The following is a 16,892-nucleotide window of genomic DNA, read 5'->3' on the forward strand; positions in this document are numbered from 1 at the left end:
GTGTTTACTCACGCACATGACCATGAGCTGGTGATGCTATCTAATCATCTTGATAGTTCTCCGGGAAAAGTGAATCTTTGGTCATTCAGTTTTTGAATTTTAACCTTTTTCTGGACAAGATGTAGAGGCAAGGTCAAAATATCCCTCCACAGATATAGGATATAATCTATCTCTAAGTTCGGAAAGACGTAACCCTTCTGACACTTGTAATATCCAGAGCTGTTGAGACAGTATTTTCCGTTGTTTAAGTCAGCCACTTTGTGCTCTCTGCTGCAGCAGCCCCAGATAACTAATAAAGGGGGCAAATGGCTTCTTCCACCACTGGGCTCTGCTCTGGTGGGTGCCCTCAGAGTCTATTGAAAGGCAGCTGGTGCCGGACCTCTCTGCTGGGGCTCCTGCCTGAACGAGGGACAGAAATTCAGGGTGGGTGGAAGGCTTTGATCAGTGCTGTGTAAACCACTTCAGACGTGAACAGAAAGGCCCTGATACTTTTCTCTTTTCACGGTGTATTTATACAATGTACCTAATTATTATACTCTCTTAGAAAAAGCAGTTAATAAATGACCACTCCAGAAAAAAACAGGACTTGTTCAGTGCCCTGTCCAGATTCCGCTTTGTATAGCTTAGTGATGATTATTGAATTACCATCCAGAGATGTTTAAGATGGCCCCAGATATCATTAAGCATTTCCTCTTTGATCAAGAAAGGATTCATAACTGCATTCGTTTCAGGATATGCCTGATTGGATCTCAAATTCTAATGTTCATGGGATTCTCCTGCAGGGTTTGCTATAAATCAGATTCCCAGAACGCAACACAGAGCTAGAGAATCAGAATCTCTGGAGGTGGGACTTCGAAATCTCCAATTAATCCTCCTCACTTTGCCTCCAACACACCCTATCCAGGCAACGTGACCGGCCTTCTTTGGGAAACTGTTACAAGTGACCGATTAAAGTGCATGGCTTTATCTCTGTGACATCTGAATCTGGGGAAGCAGTGCAACCTCTGTAGGCTAGAGCCAAATGAACGAAGCTCTCACCGGGGAAGGCTGGGCCTTGGTGAGCGGGAACAGGGAGACACCTGCCCCGAAGATCCTTGCCTAGGCTGTGCTCACCCCTCCCGGAAATGGTGAGTTACTGGGTTACAGAGGCATGGCTCCATCTTTCTGTCCATAGGGCTTTCTGATGCCTGGGTGATCAGGTGGTTTCCTATGATGGTGAGTGTCCGTCTAGATCAGGTGGCACAGTGGGGAGCCAGGACACGCAGTGATGTAAGTCACGGCGCTTTGATGGATTTCATTCCATTTAGAAATTCCACACACATACCTAGCAAGTGACGTTATTACGTGTGGTATAAAGGAACAACCGTGGGCGACTGCGGACAGCACCTGCTGTGTCCAGCATGCGTGCCTGTTTCTGAACGATTCTCTGTCTCGTCATCTGCCATATGGTGACTCACCTCACAGGCCAAATGCCCAAAGCGAAGTTGCTCAGTTGTGTCCAACTCTTTGCGACCCCGTGGACTGTAGCCTCCATCTGTGGGGTTTTCCAGGCAAGAGTACCGGAGTGGGTTGCCATTTCCTTCTCTGGGGACCTTCCCGACTCAGGGATGCCCAACGACATATGAAATGTAGTGGAGAAAAACTGTCAATGAAAAACAATGCCCTATTGATGTTTATGCTTTCCTGTAAATTGATAAACTTTCGTCTAGTAAAGGAGCGCCTCACACCACCTCTAGAGTTGGATTAGAGTCATTTTTCTCAGGAAAGTCACCTCCTCCAGGGTGGGAATTATGACCCCGGAGTTCCCATACTGGTGGTGTGTGCATGTGTGTGTCTCGTCAGGGAAGTTGTGTATATGAAAAATTACCACGGAATCTTTTCCAGGGACATAGAATATTTTAAAGATGTTATTAAAAACTGAGGAAAACTTCTTAGACTTGTGGTTAGTAGAAGTTTAACGACGTAAAACTAAAATTTCAGGAAGTACAGGAAGACAGCGTCTTTCGCTTCTGTAGCGATGCGGCAGTTATTGTGCTGTTGTGTCTTTACACACGTATCTCTCTGATAAATTGGGTTCTCACTTCCCTTTGGCTTCCCCGGCGGCTCAGTGGTGAAGGATCTGCTGCTGCAGGAGGTGCAGCCCCGCCCTTGGGTGGGGAAGACCCCCTGGAGCAGGAGACGGCAGCCCATGCCAATATGCTTGCTGGGAAATTCCACAGACAGAGGAGCCTAGCAGGCTACAGTCCACGGGGGCTCAAAGAATCAGATACAACTCAGCGACTCAACTGCAACAATATTAATTTTACATTTTATTTATTTAATACATCTTTTGTATTGAATGGATGTTTTACAGTAAACTGGAAAATTCACATAAATGTTTTGAAATAGCCCTACATTTCAAAGAAATATTATGTTTGCTCTAGGTATGGAAGGGAGACAACCACTGAGATATTACAATAGAAAATATGATTACATTCAGTGTAAAAGCATAGGACAAATACAAATAGAGCCTAAATACAATTTTGTGGAAAAACAAAATACATATATATATATACACACACCTTAGAAAATAGTTGGCTTTGATGCAACGTGTGTGTGATTTTTGATTTCTTCTACATACCATATTTTTGTTTTTCACATGTTCCACAAAGAACATGTATATTGCTAACATAGTCAGGAAAAAATATATAATTCCCTGCCAAATTTTAGATGCAGTTTCCTATTTACTTTACTTAATGACCTTTGTAAAACTATTTTCTAGGTCATGTTACAAGCTCCTGGTAAAACCATAGAGTTTTTCAAGATCCAACAACTCCTATGGCAAAGGAACACCATTTCCCACCTTCAGATCTGTCTTTATGTTCCTACTAGCCATCTGGCTCTCGAATTCTGCCTGCACTCTTCCCAGCAAACACTCCTCGAGAGCAGTCGTGTACATGTGGCTCTTTCATCATACAGTGAGTGAAGAAGTGAAGTGAAGTTGCTCAGCTGTGTCTGACTCTTTGTGACCCTGTGGACTGCAGCCTGCCAGGTTCCTCCATCCATGGAATTTTCGAGGCAAGGACACTGGAGTGGGTTGCCATTTCCTTCTCCACATACAGTGAGTAATTGATGCTAATTCCAAGGAGCTTTCTTCAGACAGTCTCAGAAATCTTTGCTTTTGGGTTTTGAAATAAGAAAATGTTTGCTCCCTTTTAAGCTTGCAACATCGCGGGACAGGATTGCAGAGTTCAAGGGCATGTCTCTCTTGGCAAGATTTAAAATGTGAGCTCACCCACGGAGTAAAGGGCAGCTAGCAAAGTGGAACTCGAAACATCCCGGTGGCTGCTCATCGCACCAGGTGCCAGGCCCTGACTCTCGGCGCCCAGGGAACTTCTAGAAGCAGGGCTGTGGTCATATTTGCCTGAGGTGTTGTAAGGAGGGCACCAGCTGGCACAGCTCCCTACTCTAGGAAAGATAGTTAAAATCACCTGGGAAAACAAATTCCTTTCACCTCCTCTTGAGATTTTCTTTCATTAAGACTGTTTATTCTTGGATGATGGGGATTAAGGGAGAAGGTATTTCAGATGTTGGTTCAAGGCCTGATGCTGAGATGATGGCTCACAGTGTGTGATGAAATTATAGAATGCACACTTTGGTAAGAGCTATTTAATCCCTCCTAGGTAGGGCTCTTGCTAACTGAGAACAGACTCCCTCATTGATGTTTGTAATGCTTTCGGAGTTCCAGCTTAACATTTTCTCTCTCAAAATTCACTTAGGACAATTGTTTTATAACAACTCTCTATGACAGTATGATGAGGGAGACGATTCTCTTCTCATTGGGTGGGGATGAATCCAAGCATGAAAAGGGAGATGAGTTTCCAGGAGGCAAGGCCCGGATGCACTGGAACAATTAGAGGACAGACCACCCTCCTCTACCCAGGCACTGATTCCTACCACCCAACACCCACCCACCCTGAAGTGGTCAGATCTGAGTGTCTGCACACTGGCTAAAGGTTACTGTAATGTCAGCCTTGCCTTTGTCGTCTGGAAACCAGTCTTGTTCCAAGACCGGAGTCTCCCAAGAGTGAAGAGGAAGCCAGCTGCCTGCAGGTTTCATCCATATCTGTTCTGGGAGGGGGGGTTCACGCAGGGTGCCTATGTCATTGACATCACAGGTGCACAAACCAACACTCAGACACTAAGGGAGAAGGCCAAAGTCAAGTCTATAGGTGGCAGAAGTGGAATTCAACTTAGGGTGGTTCTGAAGTGTTAAGTCTCTCAGTCATGTCCGACTCTTTGTGACCCCATGGACTGGAGCCCACCAGGCTCCTCTGTGTAGGGAATTTTCCAGGCAAGGATACTGGAGTGGGTTGACATTTCCTTCTCCAGGGATCTTCCTGACCCAGGGATGGAACTCGTATCTCGATTCTCCTACATTTGGCCGGTGATTCTTTCCCACTAGCGCCAAAGGGTTGTTTTGAAGCCTGAGCGTTTTTCCACATACTGTGATACTTTTTTGTTTAAACTTACCTTTCACATAGAAATGAAAGGAACCCTAGAGAAGTCTAAAGAGGCAATGCATGAGCTAATTTCCAAGACTGATAGGTTTTCACTCATGCAAAGATTAACTTCTGATGGTTCGTCCTTGACCTTTCAAAGTTCAAAGCATTAAACGAGCATGAATGAGTGAGTCCTACCCAGGAGCAAACTGTGTCTCCACAGGGCCAATCTAAGAAGCGAAGCCACAAGATCATTTTCTCCTCTGTTCCCAAGCATGGCCCAGTCCCTACCTCATGTTGCAGAGTTCTCTTGAGACCAAGCCTGGATCAGGCATATGTGTGTGCTAAGTCACTTCAGCTGTGTCCATCTCTTTGTGACGCTATGGACCGTAGCCAGCCAGACTCCTCTGCCCATGGGATTTTTCAGGCAAGCATACTGGAGTGGGTAGACATTTCCTCCTCCAGGGAATATTCCAGAGTTATTATGACCATCGCTATTGTTTTTACAGAGCCGGGCCTTTGCGTAGGTGCACTGGAAAAGGCTTTTTCATCCTGTTCGTGGGGTTCTCAAGGCAAGAATGCTGAAGTGGTTTGCCATTGCCTTCTTCAGGGGACCACGTTTTTCAGAACTCCACTATGACCTGACCATCTTGGGTGGCCCTACATGGTGGCTCCTGGTTTCTCTGAGTTGGACGAGGCTGTGATCCATGTGATCAGTTTGATTAGTTTTCTGCAATTGTGGTTTTCATTCTGTCTGCCCTCTGAGGGATAAGGATAAGAGGCTTATGGAAGCTTTCTGATGAAAGAGACAGACTGTTGGGGAATCTGGGTCTTGTTCCAGTGGCCCAACAAAGGTCCTAGTCAAAGCTATGGTTTTTACAGTGGTCATGTATGGATGTGAGAGTTGGACTGTAAAGAAAGCACTGAAGCACTGAAGAATTGATGCTTTTGAACTGTGGTGTTGGAGAAGACTCTTGAGAGTCCCTTGGATGGCAAAGAGATCCAACCAGTCCATCCTAAAGGAAATCAGTCCTGAATATTCATTGGAAGGACTGATGCTGAAGCTGAAACTCCAGTACTTTGGCCACCTGATGCAAAGAGCTGACTCATTGGAAAAGCCCCTGATGCTGGAAAAGATTGAAGGCATGAAGAGAAGGGGACCACATAGGATGAGATGGTTGGATGGCATCACTGACTCAGTGGACATGAGTTTGAGCAGACTCTGGCAATTGATGATGGACAGGGAAGCCTGGCGTGCTGCAGTCCATGGGGTCACAGAGAGTTGGACACGACTGAACTGAACTGAACTGAAGAGTGGAAAAGGTAGCCAGGGTTTCTACACAACTTGAAAGTGAAGGCTATCATTCATTTGGTTCCTCTCGGTATGTAGTCCTAAATGGTCAAGACTCAAAATATACAGTCTGGACTTTTTCAGTTGATCACGTATACAGTTAATTAACTTTTCATTGTCTTAGAGCCAAAATAACTAGAATGAGGTTTACCAGGAAACAATTCAGTGGTGCTGAGATACTCGACAAGCCATGGTCCCCCACGTGGACCAGAGAACCAGGCAGTGGGCAGCCCGTGTCTGTGAGGGCACAGCCCCGTCCCAGACAGATGTCCTGACACAGCCTGGCACACGTCCCGTTCAGCTTCCGGTGCAGAATTCAATTGTGGGACACATGCTTAATAGGCCTGGATTCGGGGAGCCAGGGGTGCTTTGGGGAGGGGCATACAGTCTCAGTGGGATTGCAGAATAAAGACAAACGAAGGTGAAAGAGAGCTGCAGGGAACTCTGGAAGGTGGGTGGAAGGAGAGTGTCGTATGCCAAGATAAAATCTAGAATTAGGAAGAGACAAGGCCAAGCTGAGGTTTTCAAGCTATGCACAAACGGCAAGGGAACTGAGGCACCAGTACCAGCTGTTGGTATTGGTATACCAGCTGAATTTGGTGTCGTTTAGATGCTAAGTCTTGTTTGTCTCTTTGGCAATCCCATACACTATAACCTGTCAGGGTCTGTGTCCATGGGATTCTCCAGGCAAGAATACTAGAGTGGATAGCCATTTCCTTCTCCAGGGGATCTTGCCGACGTGGGGACTGAACCTGCGGATATCTCCTGCATCGGCAGGTGGATTCTTCCCTGCAGAGCCACCAGGGAAGCCCATGGGTTGAACAGTGTCCCTAAAAATTTCATGTCAAACTGGAACCAAATCAAAATGTGCCCTTATTTGGAAACCAGATATAATTTATATACTAAATTATATCTTAGTAGATATAATTTAGGATGGAGATGAGAGCATGCTGGGTTAGTGCTGACCTAAATCCAGAGACTGATGGAGAGGAGACAAGACAGAGACACAGTCACAGGGGGTGGAGGCAGAGAACAGCGTGATGCTGCTACAAGCTGGGGAACGCAAGGGCTGCATGCTGACACCTGGATTCCATAATCCTGATCCGCAGCGTTATAAAAGAAGCCATGTTGGTTGTTTTAAGCCACTAGTTGTGGGAATTTAGAAACAGCTTTTCAAAGAAGCCAGAGGGAACCTGTGAACCAGAAGCTATTCAACCACTGAACCAGTTCAGACGTTATAATGGTAGGAAAGAAAGCTGAAGTGAGAATTTGAAAACAAATTTGACTGGAGAAGCTTGCCTGCGCGTTCCAGTCAGTAATACATGTTCCAGAATCTGTGATATGTCTTTGGAGGAACCTTTCAGACACTGAGAGGCTCAAAGCTGATTTAGACCTCCATAGAGAAGGCAGTGGCCTCCCACTCCAACACTGTTGCCTGGAACATCCCATGAACGGTGGAGCCTGGTGGGCTGCAGTCCATGGGGTCACGAAGAGTTGGACACGACTGAGCGACTTCACTTTCACTTTTCACTTTCATGCATTGGAAAGGAAATGGCAACCCACTGCAGCGTTCTTGCCTGGAGAATCCCAGGGACAGAGGAGCCTGGTGGGCTGCCGTCTATGGGGTCGCGCAGAGTCTGACACGACTGGAGCGACTTAGCAGCAGCAGCAGCAGAGGCAGCAGGGTATTATTATGATTTAATATGCTATTTTTCTTACTGCGAAAAGATTCCCACCTAGAAAATAAGGAAAGATCTAAAAAGCAAGAACTCTTGCTTGAATATAAATGGCATGAAATGGATACAGTTGAGAGATTATTGGTAACTATAAGAACTTTTGACAAAAACTGGAGTCATTAAAACCGTGTTTAGTATTTCCTAACTGTAGTACAGTGACCAAAATTAGAATTTGACATTGACATAACATTTATCTAATCCATCATCTGTATTAGGTTTTTGTCAATTTTTCAAATACTCTGGAGAATGCGATGGCACCCCACTCCCTGGAAAATCCCATGGATGGAGGAGCCTGGCTGACTGCAGTCCATGGGGTCGCAAAGAGTCGGACACGACTGAGCGACTGAACTGAACTGAAACTTGCATCACTAATCAAGAGGATTTGTACTACGTTAGCTTCTACATTACTGCTCAGAAATGAAGGAAAAACCAGTGTGTGTAGAGCCATGAACTCCCTGTGTCAGATTCACAGCGTTTCCAGGAAGATAGCTGAGGACATGGGCAAAGAATTGGAGAGAAGTGCTTCCTGCCATCAGCAGGAGATGCGCTTCTATGAGAAAAGAGCTCAAGGAAGCTGAGTGGTGGCTGTGGCCGTGGAGAGAAAGCTCAAGGAGCTAAGACAAGAGGAGGACTGCATTAGGTAAATGTTGGCCAAGGTCGAATCCAACTTCCAGCCTTTCCCAAGGGGCTCTTGTGCTCCTGCTGTGCCACCCAGAGCCCACAGAGGCCCGGAGCTGCCAGGGGAGCCCCCGGGTCATGAAGCCCCCCAGGCAGGAGAAGGACCCCATCCTGAGGGCTCAGAAACCTCGGGTTACCTGCAGGGTGGACTCAGCTCACAGCAGCCAGGTCTGGACACCCACAACCTGGACACAGCATCTCTATGTGCTTCTGTCTTATAGTAATTTGGACATATTTCTTTTTACTTTAGCTACTGCTATTTATCTCATAGCATAATGACTCATTGGAATTTGGTATATGATTTTAAGTTACTATTTTAAAAATGCAAGATAGTTAATCTAGTTCTCATGAATGCATTACCTCTCCATCAGAGGACCTTTCAGAATTAGTATAAGTATTGTATTTTGGTTTAAATGAAATGTCCACTATGATTTATGCCATCCTCAAATTTTGACATTTGGAACAATACAGACTCTTTTGTATGCTAGGTCCTATTATCAGAAATCTGTGCAAATAATTTAATATTTGTAGGGAGGAATTTTCATTAGATTTTTTAAAGCAGTGCCCACAAACCCTGAACAATACAACATACAAATTTTTAAGTGTTTCTATTAGCTTGGCTCTAAATCCATTGATTAATGTAGGGGAGTTGAGATTTCACAGTTGGTTTATCTTTTCAAAAATGCTTTGTAGTGTCAAGTGAAAAAGGTTCACAGCTTAAAAGGTGAGAATTGTTTTATTTGGTGGATTTTCTGAGAACTGAAGCCTGAGGGACTGCTCTGAGGAGGTTAAGGGACAAGCTAGGATACATAGAGAGGGGCTTGGCACTAAAGACCAGATAGCTGGAACATCAAAAGGTAAATGCTCATTAAAGAAATGTCTCAAGGTAAAGAATTTGAGGGCAAAAGCGAGCTTCTCTGTACACCAGTACCAAATCGAATCTCAGAGATAAAGAGTTTTGGGTGAAATAGAACAGAATAGTTCAATTGCTTTGCCAGGCAAAAGGGGACACAGTGCGTTAATTCTCTCAAAACCAAATGTCCCAGCCTGGAGAAGTGAGTGACAAGTTTTATAGTCCAAGAGGGTGGATGTGAGAGTTGGGCCTTACAGGAGGTTGAGCACTGAAAAATGGATGCTTTCCAACTGTGGGGCAGAAGACTCTTAACAGTCCCCTGGACTGCAAGGAGATCAAACCAGTCAATCCTAAAGGAAGTCAACCCTGAATATTCATTGGAAGGACTGAGGCTGAAGCTGAAGTTCCAATAGTTCAGCCACCTGAGGTTAAAGCCAATTCATTAGGAAAAATCCTGATGGGGACTGAGGGCAAGAGGAGAAGGGGGTGACAGAGGAGGAGATGGTTGGATGGCATCACCGACTCAATGGACATGAATTTGAGCAAACTCTGGGAGACAATGAAGAACAGGGAAGCCTTGCGTTCTGCAGTCCATAGAGTTGCACAACTGGACATGACTTAGCAACTGGAAAACCCAGGGTGTGATCAACTCATGGACATTGTTCTGATGCATTGCTGGTAAGTAAGAGTCCCCGTTGTCAACCTTCAGTTCAACTAGTCTGCGGTCTACTTGCTTGTGGACAGCCTACCACTGTTAACTGTTAACTTTTCCCACCTGGGGGGGCTTTCAGTAACTGCAACATAGCTCAAAGATAATGCTGTGTGTGTCCATTGGTGGGGAACCAGGATGTCGCCCCAAGGCTACTCTTGACTGATTCTTCCTGGTCTCCCAATCCCCTCCCTTCCATAATTAACAACTGTTTGAATCTCTTAACTGGGACTCAGGGAACTGGAACTCAGGGAAGGTCATGGAGGCTGAATGAAGGCCATTTCCTGTCATCAAAGAAAGGAGGGGCACAGAAAGGCCAGGAGCCCCCTAGGGCCCTGCATGGTTTCAAATTTAGTGATGTTCCCTATATGGGAAGATGCAGGGGTCTGGGTTCATTGAAATCGCCACTGTGATGCGCAATTTTTCTAGGGCTGGAATCTGGCTTTTTTCCATGCTAAGTGCCCTCAGGGTGCACAAGTCCAGGGTGGATTCAATGACTGACAGCTTGATGGCTTCAATACTCACATGGCAGGTGGCATTTTTCATCCAGGTGTTTTGCTTCAAATATTGTTTTATTGAAATGCTGCTAATATTTGGCAGTCAGAATATTTTCCCTTGAGGGCAAACACACGCACACACCACTACACACAGACAACTACACATACACCAGAGTGGGGCAACTCAACGGTGACACCTCAGAGGAAAGGTTGGCATCACTCTGCATGGGAAGGGAACCCTGGGAGCTGAAGAAGTGAAAATTCAGGAAAGAAACGGAGCCTGGGCTCTGAGTGCTGACCCACAAGAGCTCCAGGCTCCTCAGAGACCTGAGGCTTCCGTCTGAGCATGAGGAGCAGAGGAAGCAGGAAGGAGCAGCTCACCGCCTGGGTGACCAGTCCCAACCTGGACACACGGCACGTGTCAGTTCAGAGTTGCAAATCCTATCTACTTGTATGAACAATATAAAATTTTTATATATACTGGTTTTTTAAAGCACAAAAGAGGGAGGAAATAAGAGGATAGACAAACAGGAGAGGCAAGGGAGGAAAAGAGGATAAAAGCCGCAAAGAGAGGCAGGAGAGGGAAGGAGGCAGGAAGGTCTCAGGGATGGGAGGGGAGGGGAAATTCTCCTCCCGCTTCTTTAAATGCCACCCCACAAGAGGGGCTGGAGAAGCACAACCAACCCAAAACCTTTTCTGCAATACTCTAGCTCTACTGTCTTTTCCCTTCATTTTCATTGTTAAGTAGCTCAGTTGTGTCAGACTCTTTGCAACCCCATGGACTACAGCACATCAGGCTTCCCTGTCTTTCACCATCTCCTGGAGTTTGCTCAAACTCATGTCCATTGAGTCGGTGATGCCATCCACCATCTCATCTCCTGTTGCCCCGTTTTCCACCTACCCTCAATCTTTCCAGCTTCAGGGTCTTCTCCACTGAGTCAGATGCTTCAGTCCATAAAGAGTCCCAGACCTCTTTATGGGCCAATAGTTTTAACTCCATGTCACACATTTTAGGGCTAGCTGGGGACTCTGGAGATCACGGTCATTGCTTCAGCCCACATTGGATTCTTTTTCAAGATCGACCACGTGACCTTGCAGGCTTGGGTCTCGTTGCCCTGAAAAGGGCCTGACTTCCCTCAGGAGGGTTTGCTGCACACACCCCACACGATGCACCAGGGGCTCTTGAGCCCTGGAACTGTCAGGACCTTTGCAAGGGTCTCAGGTGCCAGTTCCTTTGCTTCCACGTCCAGTAAAGGAACTGAGAATGAGATGCTAGGTAGAGTCCGAGACCCTGATTAGGAGGCTCTGAGCGTGGGCATGCCAGAGAGATACTAGGAGAGACAGACATGGTGAAGGGGATTCAAACAGGGCAAACTGAGCCTCTACACCCTTCGCACTTCTAAGAGGACTCTGTGGGTTACAGATCCACTCAGGGGCCAGGAAAATGGGAAGCATGGGCTGCAAATGGCAGGACCACGCTAGGAAACCAGCCCAGGTCACCACACCACCTGGGAGCAGAGTCCCCTTGTACCAGGGACACAGTAAGAACGTGCTGGCTCCATAGAACCTATGCAAATGTAAGACGCTGACATTCAGGCTGATTCCTCCTGAGCTGCTGGTGCTGGGGTACTAGTCTCACAGCTAGTACCTGGTGGCAATGCCCTCCAGTCCTGGGCTCTGCCAGCACGGTGAGCACACAAAACGGGAGGGGGAGCCTAACAGGAGGGCTACAATACCCTACAGTCCTGGGCTCTGCCTGCAGGTGAGCACACACAAGGGGAGGGGGAACCTCAGAGGAGGGCGGGCACCTGGACTTTGGGGACAGGCCCAGGTTTTCTCTGTTGCAGAAGTCCACAGATCAGACCTCAGCCAGGAAGAGGCCCCACCACTCTGCCCCTGTGTGCCCTTGTGTACAGAAAGGGCCGTAGCCTGGCCCTGCTCTGACCCCCTAGGTTTGCTGTAGGGCCAGGTGCACCTAGAGGGCCTGCTCCAAGCTGAGATCAGCAGTTTCCACCTCCCCCAGGGCCTCTGTAGGGGATTAGCTCCCTCTCTATTTCAGAGCATTTAGGGAGAAGTGTTTCCTAGAACCTGGCTGGCCTCCCCTCCCCCAGCCTAGCTGATCAGCCCTGGACTAAGATCCATAGCAGAACACCAGCCAACCATCTTCCCCTTCCCTGAGCTCCTGGGAGACTGCGAGGATGAAGGGAATCCCAACGTCCAAACAGAGAAGGAACCAGCAAACTGCCATCCCCCCGTCCAGGGCTCGGAGGGTGAGCTGAAGGGCGTCCCTCACGATGCTGACTGCAGTGTGTCCCTAGCACGTCCAGAAGAGGAGCAGCAAGCAACAGCCACACACCCGAGGGGAGATGAGCAGAGGAGGGAAGAGCTCCCAGAGGAATCTCAAGTCTTCACACTGAGGAAGCGTCCCTGGGGTGTGAAAATTCACAGCTGGAAAGAGAGATTCAGCAAAGCCCGCCTGATTTACATACAGCCACGTGATGCAACTTCACAGAAGACTGTTGAAGAAGGAAGCGCGCTGCTTTGAGTCCAGGAAGAAACTGCTCAGCATCTGCTGAGAGCTGAACTCCGTGTGTCAGATCCGCAACCTCTCCAAGAAGAGAGCTGGAGACCTGAGCGAAGAATTGGAGACAACCGCTGCCTGCCATCGCCAGGAGGCGCGCCTCTGCGAGGAAAGAGCTCAGGAAAGCTGGGTGGCGGCCCTGCGGATGGAGAGAGCACTCAGCGAGCTGACTCGAGAGAATGCCGCCTCAGGCAGCTGCTGGCCCAGGTCGAGTTCAACTCCCAGCTCTCCCCGAGGGGCCTTCATGTTCCTGCTGCTCCACCCACAGCCCCCAGGGGCCCGCAGGGCTCAGGGGAGCCCCTGGGTCACGAGGCCCCCCCGGCGAGGGGGAGGGTCCAGCCCTGAGGACGCAGGGGCCCGCGGTCACCTGCAGGCGCCACTCAGCTCATTGCAGCCGGTCCGACACTCACGACCAGGACACAACATCAGCTTGTGTGTCTCTGTTTCAAGTAGGACACAACATCAGCCTGTGTTTTTCCTGTTTCAAGTAGGACACAACATCAGCCTCTGTTTTCCCTGGTTTAAGTTATCTCTGTTTTTCTCTTTAATTTTAGCTACTGTAACTTAATCCATTGTTTTTCTCAAGTAGATAAAGCATTATAGTTTGTAAGATTTTTTTCAAGTTTTCATTTACTTGTATTTCTGTTGAAGTAATTTTGATCTGTGCTTTTTTTATGAGTTGTTACTATTTTTCAACTGATGCCAGAATTACTCTTATTCGTATAGCATTATAACTGTATGGTAGTAGTATTTAAATATAGTTAGTAATATAATTCTCATCAATCCATAATATGTCCCCTGGACCTTTCAGTATATAAGTATTTTATTTGCTTTACTTTAAATGCCCACTATGATGTCAAACATCCCTTAAGTTTGACATGGATGGGAAAGTTGAATACAATACCAGACCATTTCTGTATACCATGGCTATTTTTAACAATCTGCAGAGGTAACTGAATTTTTGCCTTAGCTAACTTCAGTTGGTTTAAAAAAATCTGAAACAAAACACCACCACATTCAGACTACATATGTGTCAGTGTACTCCTTCCTCCATTCATAGTTTAGTAATAAATTCTTAAGATGGATCCTAAATACATAGATGGGAAGACTTAAGATTTTGTAAAAATGTCTTTCTGTATAATAACTTTTTCTTAACTTTAATTGTTTTGTTCAAGATACTATTTTTCAACATTCCCAAGGTTTACAAAGTCAAAATTAAAAGCTTTCTCTTCCGGGCAAACACACACACATGGTGCAGATAGATAGTGGGCCTATTTGGTTCTTTGGTGAATAACTGAAAATGTAAAAATAGTTTCAAAAATGTTTAAATGTTTTAAAATCAATAGTGAAAAGAAAATGTGTGTTTATATAATTTGTGTATAGAGAAAATATTGCTAAATTGTCTGCATAGAAATGAGGATACCCGCTGCTCCAAAAGGCTCGGACTAGCACAAGTCAGAGACGACTGAGCGACTTGACTTTCACTTTTCACTTTCCTGCATTGGAGAAGGCAAGGGCAGCCTGCTCCAGTGTTCTTGCCTGGACAATCCCAGGGTCGGGGAGCCTGCTGGGCTGCTGTCTATGGGGTCGCACAGAGTCGGACACAACTGAAGCGACTTAGCAGCAGCAGCAGCGCTTCATCCAAATGGAGCAGGTGGAGGGACTGGAAGGAAGGCCTTTAAGTGGGCTGCAGCAGGGATGGGGGAAGGGCCGAAGAAGGGACCCCCATGTACCTCCTCCCGGCGGCCGCCCCTGAGCACAGAAATGGGGTACCTCCTCTCCCCCGCTCCTGCTCCGTCACAGCCTGGCTCTTCCGGGTGCCGCCCCTGACCTCCCGGGCATGGGGTAGCTCCTCCAGGCCGCGCCACTGAACTCGGCCGTGGGGTAGCTCCTCCCGGCCGCTGCCCGTGACCTCGGACGACCGTTAGCTCCTCTCCCCGCTCCTGCGCCGTCACAGCCTGGCACTTCCGGCCGCCGCCCTGACCTCCGGGCGCGGGGCAGCTCCTCCAGGCCGCGGCCCCTGACCTTGGCCGAGGGGTGGCTCCTCTCAGCAACGCTTCTGCGCGGTCCCTCGCAGCCAGCGCGCTTCCGCCACGCCGGCAGTCGCAGCCGGGGCGCTTATTTCTTAATGACATTAGAAATGGTTCTTTCACCTAAGAAGATGTCGCAGTATTTGAATGAGTTCCTACCAACAATCTGTAAGTTCTACTCATGTGAAAGCAGAAAGTTCCTGCTGGATGATGTTATTTATGTGAGAGGAGTGATGACAAGCCTAATAGTCGATATTGGATGAACACATATCCCTCTCTGCCTCATACCGCCTGTTGCTATTATTCAGCCACTAAGCTGTGTCCAGCTCTCTTTTGACCCCACGGCCTGTAGCATGACAGGCTCCCCTGTGCATAGAATTTTCTAGGCAATAATGCTGCAATGGGTTGCCATTCCCTCCTCCAGCCAGATCTTTCTGACCCAGGGACTGAGCTGACAGCTCCTGCAGCTCCTGCGTTGGCAGGCGGATTCTTTCCCGCTGGGACACGTGGGAAGCTCCTCACACTATACGTGGTCATTCTTGTACATGTCCGACTCTTTGTGACTCCATGGACTGCAGCCCGCCAGGCTCCTCTGTCCATGAAACTCTCCAGGCCAGAATACTGGAGTGGGTAGCCTTTCCCTTCTCCAGGGGATCTTCCCAACCTAGGCATCGAACCCAGGCCTCCCCCATTGCAAGCAGATTCTTTACCTGTCTGTTCACCAGGGAAGCTACACGTCCATAACCTCCTCCATTATCAACATTCCCCACACAAGTTTTGGTGTAACTCATGAAACTACATTGACATACTATAATCACCCAAAGCCTATAGTTTCCATTATGTACCACACCAAGAGGGAAAACTGGTGCTGTACATTCTATACAGTTTTGACAAACGTGTAATGATCGGGATCCACCATCAGAGCATCATGCAGGATACTTTGATTGCCCTAAAACTTCTCTGTGGTCCAACGACTCGTCATTTGTGCTCCTCCATCTCTGCCCCGGCATGTTGTTGGCTTTAAGAATTAGCCAGTCCTGGGGGGACAACCCCTCTCCAACCCACATGTCCCCAGAGGCCAGAGCATCAGGAATGCTGAAAATAAGACAATAGAGTAATATCTAACTTAGCAACAAAATAAAGTGAAAATGTATTGGCTTTCTATGGCTATAAACCAAATTACTACAGACTTGGTAATTTAAAATACAAATGGTATGTTATTTCTCATGGCCATGGGTCAAGAGTCCAGGCACAGTGCATTGGGTCATCTGTTCAAGTCTTATTAGGCTGAAATCAACCAATCAGCCAGAGCTGGAATATCATCTGAGCCTCAGGGTCCTCTTCCAAGTTCACTCCTTGTTGGCAGAATTAAGTTTATTGCGGTAGTAGAACTGAGACTTCCATTTGCTTGCTGGCTGTAGGCCTGGGTCTTCTCCCAGTATCTATAGGGCGCCCTCAGGTGGACCACTCAACAGGTAGGTCAAACATGCCAGCCTACTTCTTCTAGAACAGCAGTACCATGCCTTTCTCTGACTTTTGTCTCAGACCACAAGAACTCACCTGATTAGATCAGGTATACCAAAGCCAATAGCTTTTCAGATGGTGGCTGTAGTCACCACCTGTTGTGATTTTGGAGCCCCCGAAACTGTTTCCACTGTTTCCCCATCTATTTGTCATGAAATGATGGAACCAGATGCCTTGATCTTAGTTTACTGAATATTGAGCTTTAAGCCAACATTTGCACTCTCCTCTTTCACTTGGATCAAGAGGCTCTTTAGTTCTTCTTCCTTTTCTGCCTTAAGGGTGGTGTCCTCTGCATATCTGAGCTCATGGAGGAGGGGAGATGTCCCATTATCTCCGGTGCTGTGCCTGCGGACAAGCCCTGTGGAAAACTCCAGGTCCTGAATCTAGAAGTGCAGCCCCCTTTGTAGGAGTCCCAGACAGGACGCAGCCACCAGAGGGGCACCATCACGCAC

The 16,892-nt window shown here is 47.4% G+C and overlaps 1 long non-coding RNA gene across 1 annotated transcript; it reads left to right on the forward strand.

Annotated features, from left to right (window-relative positions):
• The first annotated feature begins 976 nt into the window (after window positions 1-976).
• On the forward strand, window positions 977-9,915 carry LOC138428213 (uncharacterized). Its single transcript, XR_011252346.1, has 4 exons — window positions 977-1,127; window positions 2,762-3,100; window positions 4,991-5,863; window positions 7,784-9,915. It is a non-coding gene; the product is annotated as an uncharacterized lncRNA (long non-coding RNA).
• The last annotated feature ends 6,977 nt before the right edge of the window (window positions 9,916-16,892 follow it).

This window comes from Ovis canadensis, chromosome 1 (assembly GCF_042477335.2).
Source record: "Ovis canadensis isolate MfBH-ARS-UI-01 breed Bighorn chromosome 1, ARS-UI_OviCan_v2, whole genome shotgun sequence".
Taxonomy (NCBI): domain Eukaryota; kingdom Metazoa; phylum Chordata; class Mammalia; order Artiodactyla; family Bovidae; genus Ovis; species Ovis canadensis.